General features: G+C 35.7%; 1 long non-coding RNA gene and 1 pseudogene across 1 annotated transcript in view; one reads left to right on the top strand and one right to left on the bottom strand.

Moving 5' to 3' along the window:
• LOC139439207 (uncharacterized) overlaps nucleotides 1-14,265 on the top strand; it is a 116,786-nt gene that overhangs the window by 17,047 nt on the left and 85,474 nt on the right. The window lies entirely within an intron of this gene.
• On the bottom strand, nucleotides 3,595-4,640 carry LOC101422222 (zinc finger and BTB domain-containing protein 44-like; annotated as a pseudogene).

The raw sequence follows: 14,265 nt of genomic DNA, 5'->3' as shown, positions 1-14,265 counted from the left end.
AATAATGAAACAATATTTTAAAAGTTTTGACATTGTCTTTAATCACTGTAAGGTCTGTTGTCTAGTATGTACAGTGACGTTTTCCACCATTTATACTCCGAGTGTCTTATTTTTTCCACATTGTCATCAAAGAAGTTTTAGGTTACAGAAAAGTCATGTACATATTTAGGGGTTTCCCATAAACATATCTTCCCTCCTTTCCCCTATTAATAATATTTTACCTGTGGATCATACATTTGTTACAATTGATGTACAAATATTAAAATATTGTTACTAACCATGGTCAATGATTTACATTATGGTTTAATTTTGGACCATGCCCTTTTTATAAATTTTGATGAAATTTAATGATCACTGCAAGATCATGTAGTACAACTCCATCACCCCCAAATGTCCCATATTCATCTCTTTTATTACTCTTCCTCCCCTCGGGACCCATGGCACAACCAAACTTCTCTTGAGGAACAAGATTCATGGTTACTTGCAACAATATTTAGTGTTTGACGTGCTGGTCTGTCTTCCCCTATAGGCATTGCCTATGCTCTCCAGAGACTCCTGTCCTCTCTATTTGAGATCATAGCATGACTTCCCAGGATGGCAGTCCAACACTTCCCTCTCATTATGTGGGTCTTCACCTATGGATATTGATGTGGGCTATGGGTGGGAGGCTCTTCATCTCTTTGTAGATGACCTAAGCTGTCTGTGACTTGTGGGTGTGGGACAGTCAGAGGCTGCAGTCCTGCCCTTGGTGACCATGGCAATGACTCCAGTCCCAGGAAACAGTTTAGCAATGCAAACTCTATAAACTTTAAATATTCAGGGAAAATGCAAACCAAATGTGCTAAAAGCTTATCTAGAATGTGTAAGATCTATGCTAAAAGCTTACCTAGGATGTGGATGATATATGCTAATTCAAGCCTATTGAATTTAGACAATTTGACCCTTCCTCTCTGTATAATAGTAACTCAAAATTCTTGTTCAGGGCTCGGGTTTGAAACAGAAAGCTCCTGAGTCTGGCTGGCCATCAATAAAACATTTTTCCCTCTCAAAATCATTCCTGAGTCCTGGCCTTTCTATATGCAAATAATTGAACCTCTCTCAACTTCTACAACACTATAGAAGTTGGGTGTTTGTGGTATTGAAGGCCAGGACATGAGAACTCTGAAAAGGAAGTTGATTTATTTTGACCAGCCAGACTTGCTGGACTCCTGTCCTAATGAAAACTAAGTCCCAAATAGAATTTTGCGTTCCCTTTTATACAGAAAAGATATAAGGGTGGGGAGTTAAATGGTGCTTTTATGAAAGAAAATGACTTTCCTTGTTAGTTAAGTGTTTGTCTGAGTAACAATAGGTTTTGAATTAAAGTACCCTGCCACACTTCAGGTGAGCTTGAATTGGCATACCCCCCGCATTTCAGGTGAGCTTGAATTAAAGTCTCCCCCATGTTCTGTCTGGATGCAACTTTGAATACACATTCAGTCTTAACATCCTTTCTGAACATTCAAAGCTTGCGGCCCTATATTACTTATTTGTATTTCTAGAGATGAGGCACACGAGTACAGAATAAGACAATTTTGAATTTATGCATGGGCTATATTAAAACCATTCACCTAATTAGTAATCACCCAATGTTATGCCTCTTAACATAAAATGCTAATCTAGCTTCCAAACCCCAGCCAATGCTCCCATGCAGAACCCAATAACTAACCAGAGTTTTGAAACTTAAGGCTCCATGCCCAGGGTGGCTGCACAGTGAACCTGTATCTAACACAGCCCCAAAGCCCTGGGCATACTTCCATCTTTGCCCTGGGTGTACTTCCATCATCACTTTGACCAGGCTTGAGCTGTAACACTGAGAGCACTTCCATATGCACCCCAACCAGGCTAACAGTCAAGCTGCAACACTGTAACTCAAGCTGTAACATTGATCTGTAACCAAAGAAACATCTGATCACTGCATTTAAGCCACATTTCTTCATTCTGAAGTTTATTTCATCCAATGATCAAAAGTGGCAAAATATTTGAGCTATCTTTCCAAGTACTTTATATTCTTTCTCTGCTAGCCTTTTTAGCATTATTATTGTGTTTTGATATGGGGCTTCATGGGATTTGCTAGCTATGAGTATATCATCAGCACTCTGAAGGAAATGCTTTTCTTGGAGGCATATTCTTTGTAAGTTCTTAGACAGTGTTGCCCAAAAAGAGTTGGGTCATTTTTGAATACTTGTGGCAAAACAGTTCAACAATATTGTTTTAGGCCAGTATTGGGATCCTCCCATTCAAAAACAAAAAGCGTTTGTGATTCTTTCTGTAAAGGTATTCAGCAAAATACAAAGGTGGACACAGATTCATTAAATGACATAGAACAGGTCTCCTTATTAATAAAAAAAGAAGAGAAAAAAGGCTTAGTAATATACATATCTCACAAAATCTAACCCCATATTCTTTTTTACCTTTAGAATTAATATAGTACCAACTTTGCTTTTGCTACAAAAACATTAAAATATTAACAATCGTCCATAAAATAGTTATATTTTTCCCATGTACCACCATATTCTTAACACCCCGAAGTAGAACATTCCCATACTTATATTATTAAGACAATCCTCATCTACTTCCAAAATCATTGCTATACATTCCCAACATTTTCCTCCATCTATTCTCCAGCTAACGTTAATTTTCTTAGACAACTCATTTCAGCCACAGTCACATCCATAAGCCAAAAGTGTTTGTTACATTCGTTATAATGTGTTACTATCATTTCCAACCAATACATATTTACATTGACCTTATTAAACATACTACATACATCCAGTATCTTCTCTCCCTTCTTATCCCATTCCTCTGACCAACCTTCACTTCATTGTCCAACTCCATAAGTCTACACATTGTATTTAGTTCATATCAGTGAGACCATGCAATATTCCTCCCTTTGAGTCTGCCCTGTTCCTTTCAGTATAATATCTTCAAGGTTACTCCATGTTTTCATGTGCTTTCCCAGTTGATTTTTTCTTAGAGCTGAATGATATCCCATCATATGAATACACCACATCTTGTTTATCCATTCATCAGTTGGAGGACACTTAGGTTATTTCCCTCTTTTAGCAGTGGTGAATAATGCCATATGAATATCAGTGTGCAAATATCTATTCAAGTCATTGTTTTCAGTTCTTCTGAATATATTCCTAGTAGTGGGATTGCTGGATCATATGACATTTCTATATTTTGTTTCCTGATGAACTACCAGATCATCTTCCACACAGATTGAACCATTTTGTAATCCCATCAACAGTGAAGGAATGTTCCTATTTCTCCACATCCTCTGTGGCATTTGTAGTTTTCTGTTCTTTTTTTTAAAAAAAAAAAAAAACAACTGGTGTTCTTTGTTCTTTTGCATTGAAAATAATTCACAATTCATACCTTATGCTTTTGGCCCATCAGCTGCTGTTCAACTGTATTTTCTTTCCCACCGTGGAAATGGAAAAACAATTATAGTGCTATTAGCATTTTTAAAAAAATCCAGTTATCATATTTAACCCTTCTTTACATTTCATAGTATCTAATAGACACTTAAAAACATTTGCTGAATTGGTTTTATTGTATCATAAAAAACATAGAAAACATTACATCTATAGAGGAAGACTGTGGACTAATGAGAAGGTCCTCTTGATCTTGCTCACTTCCTAATATTGTCTGCTGATCTCTCAGTAAAAAATGAGATGCACTGACAGGCTGGGGCACTTCCTCATGAACCTCCTCATCACTTAACCTTCTGACGTTGACACAGACATCTTCTTCAGTACCCAGAGGCAAACTAGTTATTGTGCTCTTATAAGTCACATAATCAGCTGATCTTCTGCATGGATCAGATGGGTCAGGAAATTATAAAGTTTGTGTGTTTTCTGCATCTTAACCTTTTCAGACTGTATCATTTGATCAACTCCAAAAGGAAAAGTCCAGGGAAAAGCTAAAGAAGAATAAGCTAGTTGATTTATACCTTCTAAGTAGGTAGCTAAGGAATTCAATACCTGGGGAGAACTTGTTTGCTACACTTTCCAGGACTTTAAGGAGACATAACTATGTAGCTTTTACAATTTCTCTGGGACTCTTGGCAAACAGGAATGTTTCTTTCTACCATACTGCACTCTGAATCAAAGGAAAAATGCTTCCATCTCAAGAAGTAGAATTGCCATTGGAATTTTTTCTTGTCCAGCATCTAGACCCTTTTCTGGTTGGCTATTGGGTGTATTCCATAAAATACTTGATTTCATGAATTCTGATCAGGGGTTGGCAATTTTAAATATTTGCATGTACATGGCAACAGCTAGAACATCAGTAATATTTTCTCTGTTAATTGACAGAGTGTCTGTGTAAGCATATTCTAAAAGGGGTAGAAAGTCAATCACTGTAACATAATGTAAATCCAACACATTCTTGTTCTCACCCACAGCTAGCCCCACAAGCTTGGTGCAAAAGAAATCACTGCAAGCCACTAGAAGCACTTTATGTGCCCAAAAGATTTTGTCCAGGACACATATAGTGATATTACTAAAATGTCCATCATTTTGCAGCATATTTAGCTTTCCAAGCATTTCCTGGCTGTGGGAAGAGGAGCTATGAATAAATGTTTTCAAACCCATCTTCTTCCTCTTCTATGGATGCTCTTCAAGATGCAATGAGTCAGAATTGCCCTGCGGCAGTGGTTCAGGGTCCTTAGCCCTACTGCTGTTGCTCCTTCTGCTGGGTTGGGCAGTGACCCAAGGGAGGGCAGGGCATGTGGCTCCCTTCTGGTTCCCCAGGGACAGAGGCCCTATCTCATGACATTGCACAGAGGGTTGTGCAGGGCCTTTGGCTGGGGCATGGTGGCACATCCATGTGGAGCTTGTGCAAAATGGGTGGTGGTGGTGTAGTCCAGCTGGCCATTGGGCTTGAGGGGGAGGAGTGAGTTACCAGCCCAAGCTGGAGGTGGATTTGCTCAGTCACAGGCAGCATGCAGTTAGAGTAGCATGTGGTCCAGGCAGAGCCCAGTGGCAAAGGGGAGGGGGAAAAAGGGGAAGGTAGGGAAGGTTGATGAAGGGGAGCCACTGCTGCAAGTTTGGGCCCCCACCCCACCACTCTTCTGTTATTTAAATTATAGCCATACTAAACATTGGGTGATGAGTTTTATGTGCATTCCCCTAGTAGCTAGTGATGATGAACATCATTTCATGTATTTTTGGCGATTTGTATTTCCACTTTGGAGGAATTTTTGTTCAATTATTTTACCCATTTTTAAAATGGGTTTCCTTGTCAATTTGTTGATAAATTGTGTGATCTCTTTATTTAGCATGGAGATAAATCCCTCATCAGGATAGCATTTCACAAGATTTTTTATCATTGAGTAGGATGCCTTTTTACTTTCTTGACAAAGTCTTTTGAAGAACAGAAGCATTTAATTTTGAGGCAGTTCCATTTGTCTAGTTTTTCCTTTGTTGCTTGTGCTCTTGGTGTAATTCCAAGAAACCATCATTAGTCACAAAATTTGAAGGTGTTTCCCTACATTTTCTTCTAGGAGGTTTATAGTTCTTTTTAAAATATAGTTAGGTCCTTGATCCATTTTGTATTAATGTTTGTATAAGGTATGATATAAGGGTTCTCTTTTTTAGATATGGATATTCAGTTTCCCAGTACCATTTAATGAATAGGCAAGTATGACCTATTTGAGTCTGTTCAACACTCTTGTCAAAAATCACTTGACTATAGATTTGTGGATCTATTTATGTACTCTTGATTTGATTCCATTGGTCAGTCTGTCTTTCTGCAAGTACCATGACATTTCTACCACTGAAAATTAGATAATATGCTTTAAAGTTTGGAAGTGGGAGTCCCTAACTTTATTCTTTTTTTATTTTTAAGATATTTTTTGCTATTTGGGGGCTTTACATTTGTACCTAAATTTGATAATTGGCTTCTCCAATTCTACAAAGAAAGATATTGGAAAATTCATTAGGATTGCTTTGAATCTGTAGATCAGTTCAGATCAAATTGACATTTTAATGATATTTAGTCTTTCAAACCATGAGCACAGAATATCCCTTTAGTTAGAGCATCCATGGTTTCTCTTAGCAATGTTTTTTATAGTTTTCTAAATACAGGTCCTTTATGTCCTTGGTTAAATTTATTCCTAAATATTTGATTCTTTAATCAATATTGTAAATCAAATTTTTTTTCTGCCTTCCTCCTCAGATTACTCATTAATAGTACATAGAAAGCTATTGATTTTTGCATATAGATCTTGTATCCTGCCCCTTTGCTGAAATTGTCTATAAGTTCTAATAGTTTTGATGTGGATTTTTTTGGATTTTCTCATGATAGGATCATACCAACTGCAAATAAATTTTACTTCTTATTTCATATTTGGATTCTATTTACTTCTTTTTCTTGCCTGATTGCTCTAGCAAGGACTTCTAGCCCCATATTGAACAACAGTGGGGAGAATGGGCATTCTTGTGGAAAAGCTTTCAGTCTTTCATCATTGAGTACCATGTTACCCATGGGTTTTTCATATATGCACTTTATCATGTTGAAAAATTTCCTATTTCTAACTGTTGAAATTTTTTATCAAGGAAAGGTGCTCTATTTTGTCAAATGCCTTTTCTGCAACAAATAAGAAGATAATGCATTAATTCTTTTTAAATTTATTTTTTGTCTTTATTTTTTTAATATTACATTATACCCCATATATACCCCCACCCCCTTACCCCACTCCTCCCCCCATAACAACAATCTCCTCCATCATCATGAGACATTCACTGCCTATCTCCTCCATCATCATGAGACATTCATTGCATTTGGTGACTACATCTCTGAGCACCGTGGCACCTCATGGTCAGTGGTCCACATCATAGCCCACACTCTCCCACAGTCCACCCAGTGGGCCATGGGACGACATACAGTGTCCAGTAACTGTCCCTGCAGCACCACCCAGGACAACTCTAAGTCCCAAAAATGCCCCCACATCTCATCTCTTCCACCCACTCCCTACCCCCAGCAGCTACCATGGCCACTTTCTCCACACCAATGCCACAATTGTAGTGTATTACACTGATTGATTTTCTTATGTTGAATCACCTTACATACCTGGTATAAAGCCCTCTTGCTCGTGATATATCATATTTTACAGGTGTTTTTGGATTTTGTGAGCAAATTTTTTTAGGATTTTTGCATCTATTTTCATTAAAGAACATGGGCTGTAATTTTCTTTTTTCATAATACCTTTACCTAGCCTTGGTATTAGGGCCATGTTCGCTTCATAGAGTGATTTGGGGAGCATTACTTCCTATTTAATATTTTGGAAGCATTTGAGCAATATTTGTATTAGATCATCTTTAAATGATTGGTAGACTTCACCTGTGAAGCCATCTTTTTTTTGGACTTTTCATTTTGGGGATTTTTTTTTTAACAAATCAACTTTATTGATTCATATTTATAAAATATCAGTCTATCCAAAATGTACAATCAATGGAATTCTTTTGTGCATTCACCATGCCAATCACTTCCAGAGCATTTTCATTATTTTGATGATAATAATACAAGTAAAATAACAAAAACCAACCAAATCAACAAAACTCATTACCTCTCAATCTGTCTGTGCTTCCCCCAACATACATAGCTGTAATTGTTTCCTTCTCTCCAGTTTATTTATATTTATATTTTGTAAAAACAGTCTTACATATGCAATGCCACCCATATCCATATTTTACATGAGGTTTCACAATGTTATACAGTCCCATGTTACATTTTTTAGCTTTCCTTCTAGTAATATAAATGTCCTTAGACCTTCCCTTTCAAACACTGTCATTTTGGGAATAATTTTGAAGACTGTTTCAATTTCTTTTTTGTTTGTTTGTTTGGTTTCTTGAGGTCTTCTATTTTATTTATTTATTTTCATCATCATCAAGGCACATTCATTGCATTTGGTGAATACATTTTGGAGCACTGCTGCACCACATGGTATTGCTGCATTGCTGCACCACATGTAAATTGTTGTTTACACTCTCCCCCAGTCCACCCATTGGGCATAGTAGGACATACAATGTCCAACATCTGTCCCTGCAGTACCACCCAGGACAACTCCAAGTCCTGAAAATGTCCCCACATCATATCTCTTCTTCCCTCTCCCTCCCCTCAGCAGCTACTGTGGCCACTTTCTATTTCTTTTAGATTCATTGTGGCTTGTTCATGTCTTTTAGAAATTTGCCCATTTCTTCAATGTTGTTTGGTTGGTTGGCATACAGTTTTTCATATTTATAGTATCCTCTTATAATCTCTTTTATTTCTGCTGGGTCAAGGATAATGTCACGCTTCTCATTTCTGATTTTATTTATTTTTTTATTTGTTAATCTAGCTAAGAGCTTATTGCTTTTGTTGTTCTTTTCCAAGAAACAACTTGTGGTTCTGTTGATTTTCTCTATTGTTTTTAATTCTCCATTTCATTTATTTCTGCTTGTTTTTGTTATTTCTTTCCTTGTTTTGGGATTGATTTCCTATTCTTTTTCTCATTCCTCCAGGTGTGCAGTTAGTTCTTTTATTTTAGCTTTCTTCTTTTTTTTAAGTGAGCATTGAAACCTATAAATTTCTCTCCTACCATTCCCTTTTCAGGAACCCCTAAGTTTTGATATGTTGTGCTCTCATTTTCATTTGTCTTGAAGTATTTGCTGATTTCTCTTTCAATTTCTTCTCTAAACTGTTGATTATTTAAGAGTACATTGTTTACTATGCATATATCTATGAATTTTCCTTTTTAATACCTCATTCATTTCCAACATTTTTCCACTATGATCAGAGAAAGTGCTTTGTATAACTTCAATGTTTTGAAATTTATGGAGATATGACTTATGACCCAATATATCATCTATTTTTGAGAAAGATCCATGAGTGCTTGAGTAGAGTATATATCCTGTTTTGCAGTGTAATGTTCTATAAATATCTATTAGACCTAGTTCATTTATCATATTAGGCAAGCTTTCAGTTTCCTTTATTATCCCCTTTTCAGATGTTTCATCTAATACTGACTTCCAATGTTGAAGTCTAAGAATTATTATAAAGGCATTTATTTCCCCCTTCAATTTTGCTAGTGTATGTCTCGTGTATTTTGGGCATCTACGGTAGGTGGATAAACATTTATTATTGCGATTTTTCTTGGTGAGTTGTTCCTTTTATTAATATATTGTACCATATTACATCTCTTATAACAATTTTCCAATTAAAATTTATTTTGTCTGACATTAGTATCACTACACCTTCTCTTTTTTATTGATATTAGCATTGAATATCTTATGCCAACCTTTCATATTCAGCCTGATTGTGTCCTGGTATCTAAGATGAGTCTTCTGTAGAAAGCAAGAATGGCTTATTTTAAAAATCAATTCTATCACTCTATTTTTTTTGCCAGGTTATAGAATATGCACAACTTTATTTACATGTTAATGCCAAATCATTACAAAATGGATGCAGCAGTATACAATCTCAGAAAGAGAGTTTCATGTATTCCATATTCCCACAAACATTTGATTTTGAAAAACTTATATTTGCAAATTTGTCAGATATGAGATAATCATATTGTTTTGCATTTTGTATTACTGAAATGAAACATTAAGAACACTTTCATGTGATTATGTTTATTTTCATTTCATTTTGTTTTCAGGATGATAAAATGTTTATTCAGAACTTACCCATTTTTATTCTGGGTTTTTTATTTTTTCCTTAATAATTGTATTAGTTCTTTATATCTTTTATTTTTAAAATGGGAAGTTCCATGTGCTGTAAATTCAAGCATATTATATGAATGGAATCTTACAGTGTGTGATATTTTGGAATAGCATTTTTTTGTTTCAGCATAATTCCATGGAGATTCTTCTAAGTTATTGCATGTATCAATAGTTTGTTCTATTTTATTATTATGTTGTATTCTATAGAATGGAAGTATATAACACAAGTATACTTTGTTTAACCATTACACTTTTAAAGGACATCTAGGTTGTTTACAGTTTTTGGTTAATACAAATAAAGCTACAATCAACATGTTTACAGGTTTTTATGTGAATATATGTTTTAGTTTTTCTGGGATAAATTCCCCAAGAGTGTGATTGCTGGGATGTATGATAGCTGCAAATTTAGGTTTTTTAAAAAGAACTTGCCAAACTATTTTCCAGAGCAGCCATGCTATTTGACATTCCCACCACCAATATATGAGTGATCTTATGGGGATGTTTCTTTCTTTTTTTTTGCAGTTTTTAAAAAAGGTTTATTGAAGTATATCACTCATACATAAACATAAATAAACAATAAGTATATAGTAATAGCTGTGAACTTATAAAACAAACATATATAACATCATCCAAGACTACCATACCTCACCCTACCAGTCTATCTCTTTTAATTGGGGAGTTCAATCCATTAAAATTCAATCTTACTACTATAAAAGCATTACTTATTTTGTACATTTTATCCTTTTGCTTTCTGTTGTAATATCTTATTATTGTCTGTCTTTTAACCTTTTTGGTTTCTCTTATGTTCTTCATTTCCACATTCTTGTCCAAGGCTCTCTTCCTTGTCTTTTCCTTTCAGGTTGTAATGCATTCTTTGATATCTATTATAGATTTGGTCTCTTGGTAACATACTCTCTAAGTTTTTGATTGTAAAAACTTTAAACTCACCTTCATTTCTGAAGGATAGTTTTCCACATAATGAATTCTTGGCTGGCAGCTTTTTTTTCTTTTTGAACTTTAAACATTTTGTACCTTCTTACCTCCATGGTTTCTGAAGACAGAAAAGCACTTAGCTTTATTAGACTCCTTCATAAGTAATACATTTCTTTTCTCTGCTGCTCTCAAAATCCTCTCTTTATGTTTTGCCTTTGACAATCTGAATAGTAGGTGTATCACAGTAGTTTTGTTAGGATTTATGCACTTTGTGGTTCATTGTCCATCCTGAATATTGATATTTTTCCTTCAGTTTCTGATTGGGTGCCATATTCCTGAGCCCAACAATTACACAAGATTTGTAATTATCCAGTTTATTTCAGTCTCCTTGTTTGTTCAGATCCCAGTTTGGATCAGTTATTTGAACTGTCTGATTCCCCAGGACATAAGAAGCATTGTGTTACTACTGCCTAAAATTCAGCATGATCTTCATCCTTTTCTAGTAAAATTTACTTTCATCTGAGGTTACAATTACATTTGTTAATGGCTGGATATCTGCCCAATTTGTTGTGATGGTTCCAAATATAGATTTTAAAAGATTTTCTACCTTTCTGGTGTCCTCTCTATAGGTAGGCCTCAATCTTTCCAATTATATAGGTCAGTTATTGAAAATTGAATATGGGTATATAGGTAGCACCTTGGTTGTCCTTATTCATCTGATCCTGCAGGTAATCGTCAAAGAGGGAATTGGCCCTGACTTTGCTCTTTCAAGGTAGAGGCACCCTGACAAAAAGTCTCATTCCTCTGGATGTAAGGTAGGGAGGTAATTTCTGGTGAATCTAATGGTAATTCAGGCTCATTTCTATCCCTCTTATATGGCAGTGTAGATGATACTGGATTTCTGACAATCTCAAGTATCAATGTATTAGAAACGATGGTATCTAAAACATAATCAGAAATAAAACCTCATCAGTACAGATAGAATCAGAGAGGGTTTTTCTAACTTTTATTCAGTCATCCTTACAGCTATTTAATTCCTGCTTTGGTTTAGAGGTAGTTAACTAATTCCTTTCCTGGTTGGTGTGGTGAACCCTTTCCATTTTTTACTTTCAAGTGCTGGGGATACAGGTCCTGACTAACTTGGCAATGTACCATGTCTGCAACAAACTATCTCAAGATTTTTATTTTGGACTAACTCCATAAAATATTGAATATAAGGAATCTCATCACATTTACTTACCTTTTTCAGAATAGATCCAATTGCAGAACAGTATTTTGCTCTAAGGACCCTTGTCCTGATCATTTCTCTTCATCTTCTAATATACATTGAGGCCAGATTTACTTACAAAAACAGATCATTCTCTTTTTTGTCATTAGTTCATACACAAATTGTTCTTAATGTTTAATAATGCAGCCTACTAGGTTGCTCTACTTTTCCCTCAGAATTCTGGTTATTTCTCCTTTCCATAGTTTGGCTAAACAAGTTCCAAGAAACCTAGACAATCAATGTTAGTAACACCTCCTGTATAAGTAACATCTCCAGAAAACCAGGCATGACAAATTTCCATTTACAACTTCAGCCAGAGCTATTGTGTTGCTGAAAAGGACAGTACAACCTCACACACAATACACAGAGAAAAGAACATGCTTCCCTTCATGCCCTGCCTCCCTTAGGGGTCCTAGATACCCAGGGCAAGAAACTCATTCCTGTCTCAGAATAAAATACTCTGGCAGCTACAGAGTGAGAGTTCATGAAAATCTAATCCTTGGGGATAATCAAGCAGTGTGCTTATCATGAGGACACTAGTCCATCTTGGTTGTCAATTGAAGGTGACCAGAATGGTCCACAGATCATCACATGGCACAGCAGAATATGAAGACACAGTAGGCTAGAAAGGAAATGTGGTTTTATCAGAAGGTGGATTGCAGATCTAGTCAATCTCAAATATTCCTCCCTAGTGAGGAATTTTCATACAACTTTTATATAGATTTTGAACAAAGAAATTTAATTATTGAGTTGAGATCTCTGGGAAGAGACTCAGGAGTTTCTCTATTGTTCTGCTATCATTAACATCAAGATAAATATCATGCCTGGCGACTCTAAGACTCATGGTGATAAGGATAAAAGTATGATTGAAGCATTCCATGCTTACATCATGTATTTTTATTTACAAAGAAGAAATAAAAGGTCTGCTTAATTTCAAATAAAGCACATAAGCAGGACTATTTGCTTTCCTACAAAAGCTTTATTTCTATACTAAGGTGCATGGTAGGCTACCCATTGATTTTATTGTACTAATGCTACAGAAATTAGGCTGAAAACACATAGGACTACAGTAGAAAATTATGAAAAGGGAGAAATTGATTACCTAAAATATATGTAACCAAAAAACTAAAGTGTAATTTTTTTTTATTTCAGAGGAGTGAATTATAAAAGAAAATGACAAAATATTTATTTGCACGTAAATACCAAACATAAAATGGAAATACATTGTTTGATTTCCCTACAGAAATAATTTATTCTTCTATATGTCATTATGTGTCTGAATAATTTTGTAGTTATAAATATAAAAATTCTTTGAAGTCCATCTTATTCATAGGAAAATCAGCACTGAAATTTAATCACTTATTTTGGGAACACCAAATATTTTGAAGTTTGAAGCAATATTGGATATAACAAGACCTGTACTGGATGGTCTCTCCTTTTCTTGGTAGTAAAATATATACACTCAAGAAATATCAAAATATTTTTCCTTGAATATATTTTTTAACATGAATTTTTCTATTTTTATAATCACATGAATGACTGAGAAAATGGTGGTAGATTACAAGTCCTTTTTAGACCTACAAATTAGTAGCAATCTTCTTGCTATGGATGCTCTACTGTACTTACTTTGGACAACCAAAGTACATAAAATTGTGAAACCTCATTGATGTGGGCTATGGGTGGGAGGCTCTTTGTCTCTTCAGAGATAACCTTAACCTAAGCTGTCTGTCCTGACTTGTGGGGGTTGGATGGCAAGAGGCTGCAGCCTGCCCTTGGTAACCATGACAATGACTCCAGTCCCAGGAAACAGTTTATCAATGCAAGCCAAATGTGCTAAAAAGCTTTTCTAGAATGTATGAAGTCCATGCTAAAAGCTTGCCTAGGATGTGGAATATATATATGGTATTTCAAACCTATTGAGCACTGAAACAAAGAATGATTTAGCCCTTCCTCTGTATAAAAGGAACTCAAAATTCTTGTTTGGGGCTCGGGTTTGAAACAAAAGGCTCCTGAGTCTGGCTGGCCATCAGTAAACCATCTTTCCTTCTCAAAATCATTCCTGAGTCCTGGCCTTTCTATATGCAAAGAATGGAATCTCTCTCAAATTCTACAACATTTTTGGGGGCTAGTCTGGGATTGCCAACAAAGGCCAGAGATGGTAGCATTTTGCTGCCCCTTCCAAATCCATGAGGAAGCTGGGAGGACTCGGGTGAACCCCAAATCTGGTCACCCCTGGATTAAATTTAATCCAGAAAAGATGTGGGCTCCACCAGAATCTTCCCAGCAAAAATCGAGGGCAATGGAAGGTCTGAAGAG

This window comes from Dasypus novemcinctus, chromosome 6, assembly GCF_030445035.2.
Source record: "Dasypus novemcinctus isolate mDasNov1 chromosome 6, mDasNov1.1.hap2, whole genome shotgun sequence".
NCBI classification, from domain to species: Eukaryota; Metazoa; Chordata; class Mammalia; order Cingulata; family Dasypodidae; genus Dasypus; species Dasypus novemcinctus.
Note: the sequence above shows the minus strand (reverse complement) of the source record. Positions and strands in the feature narration are given on the sequence as shown.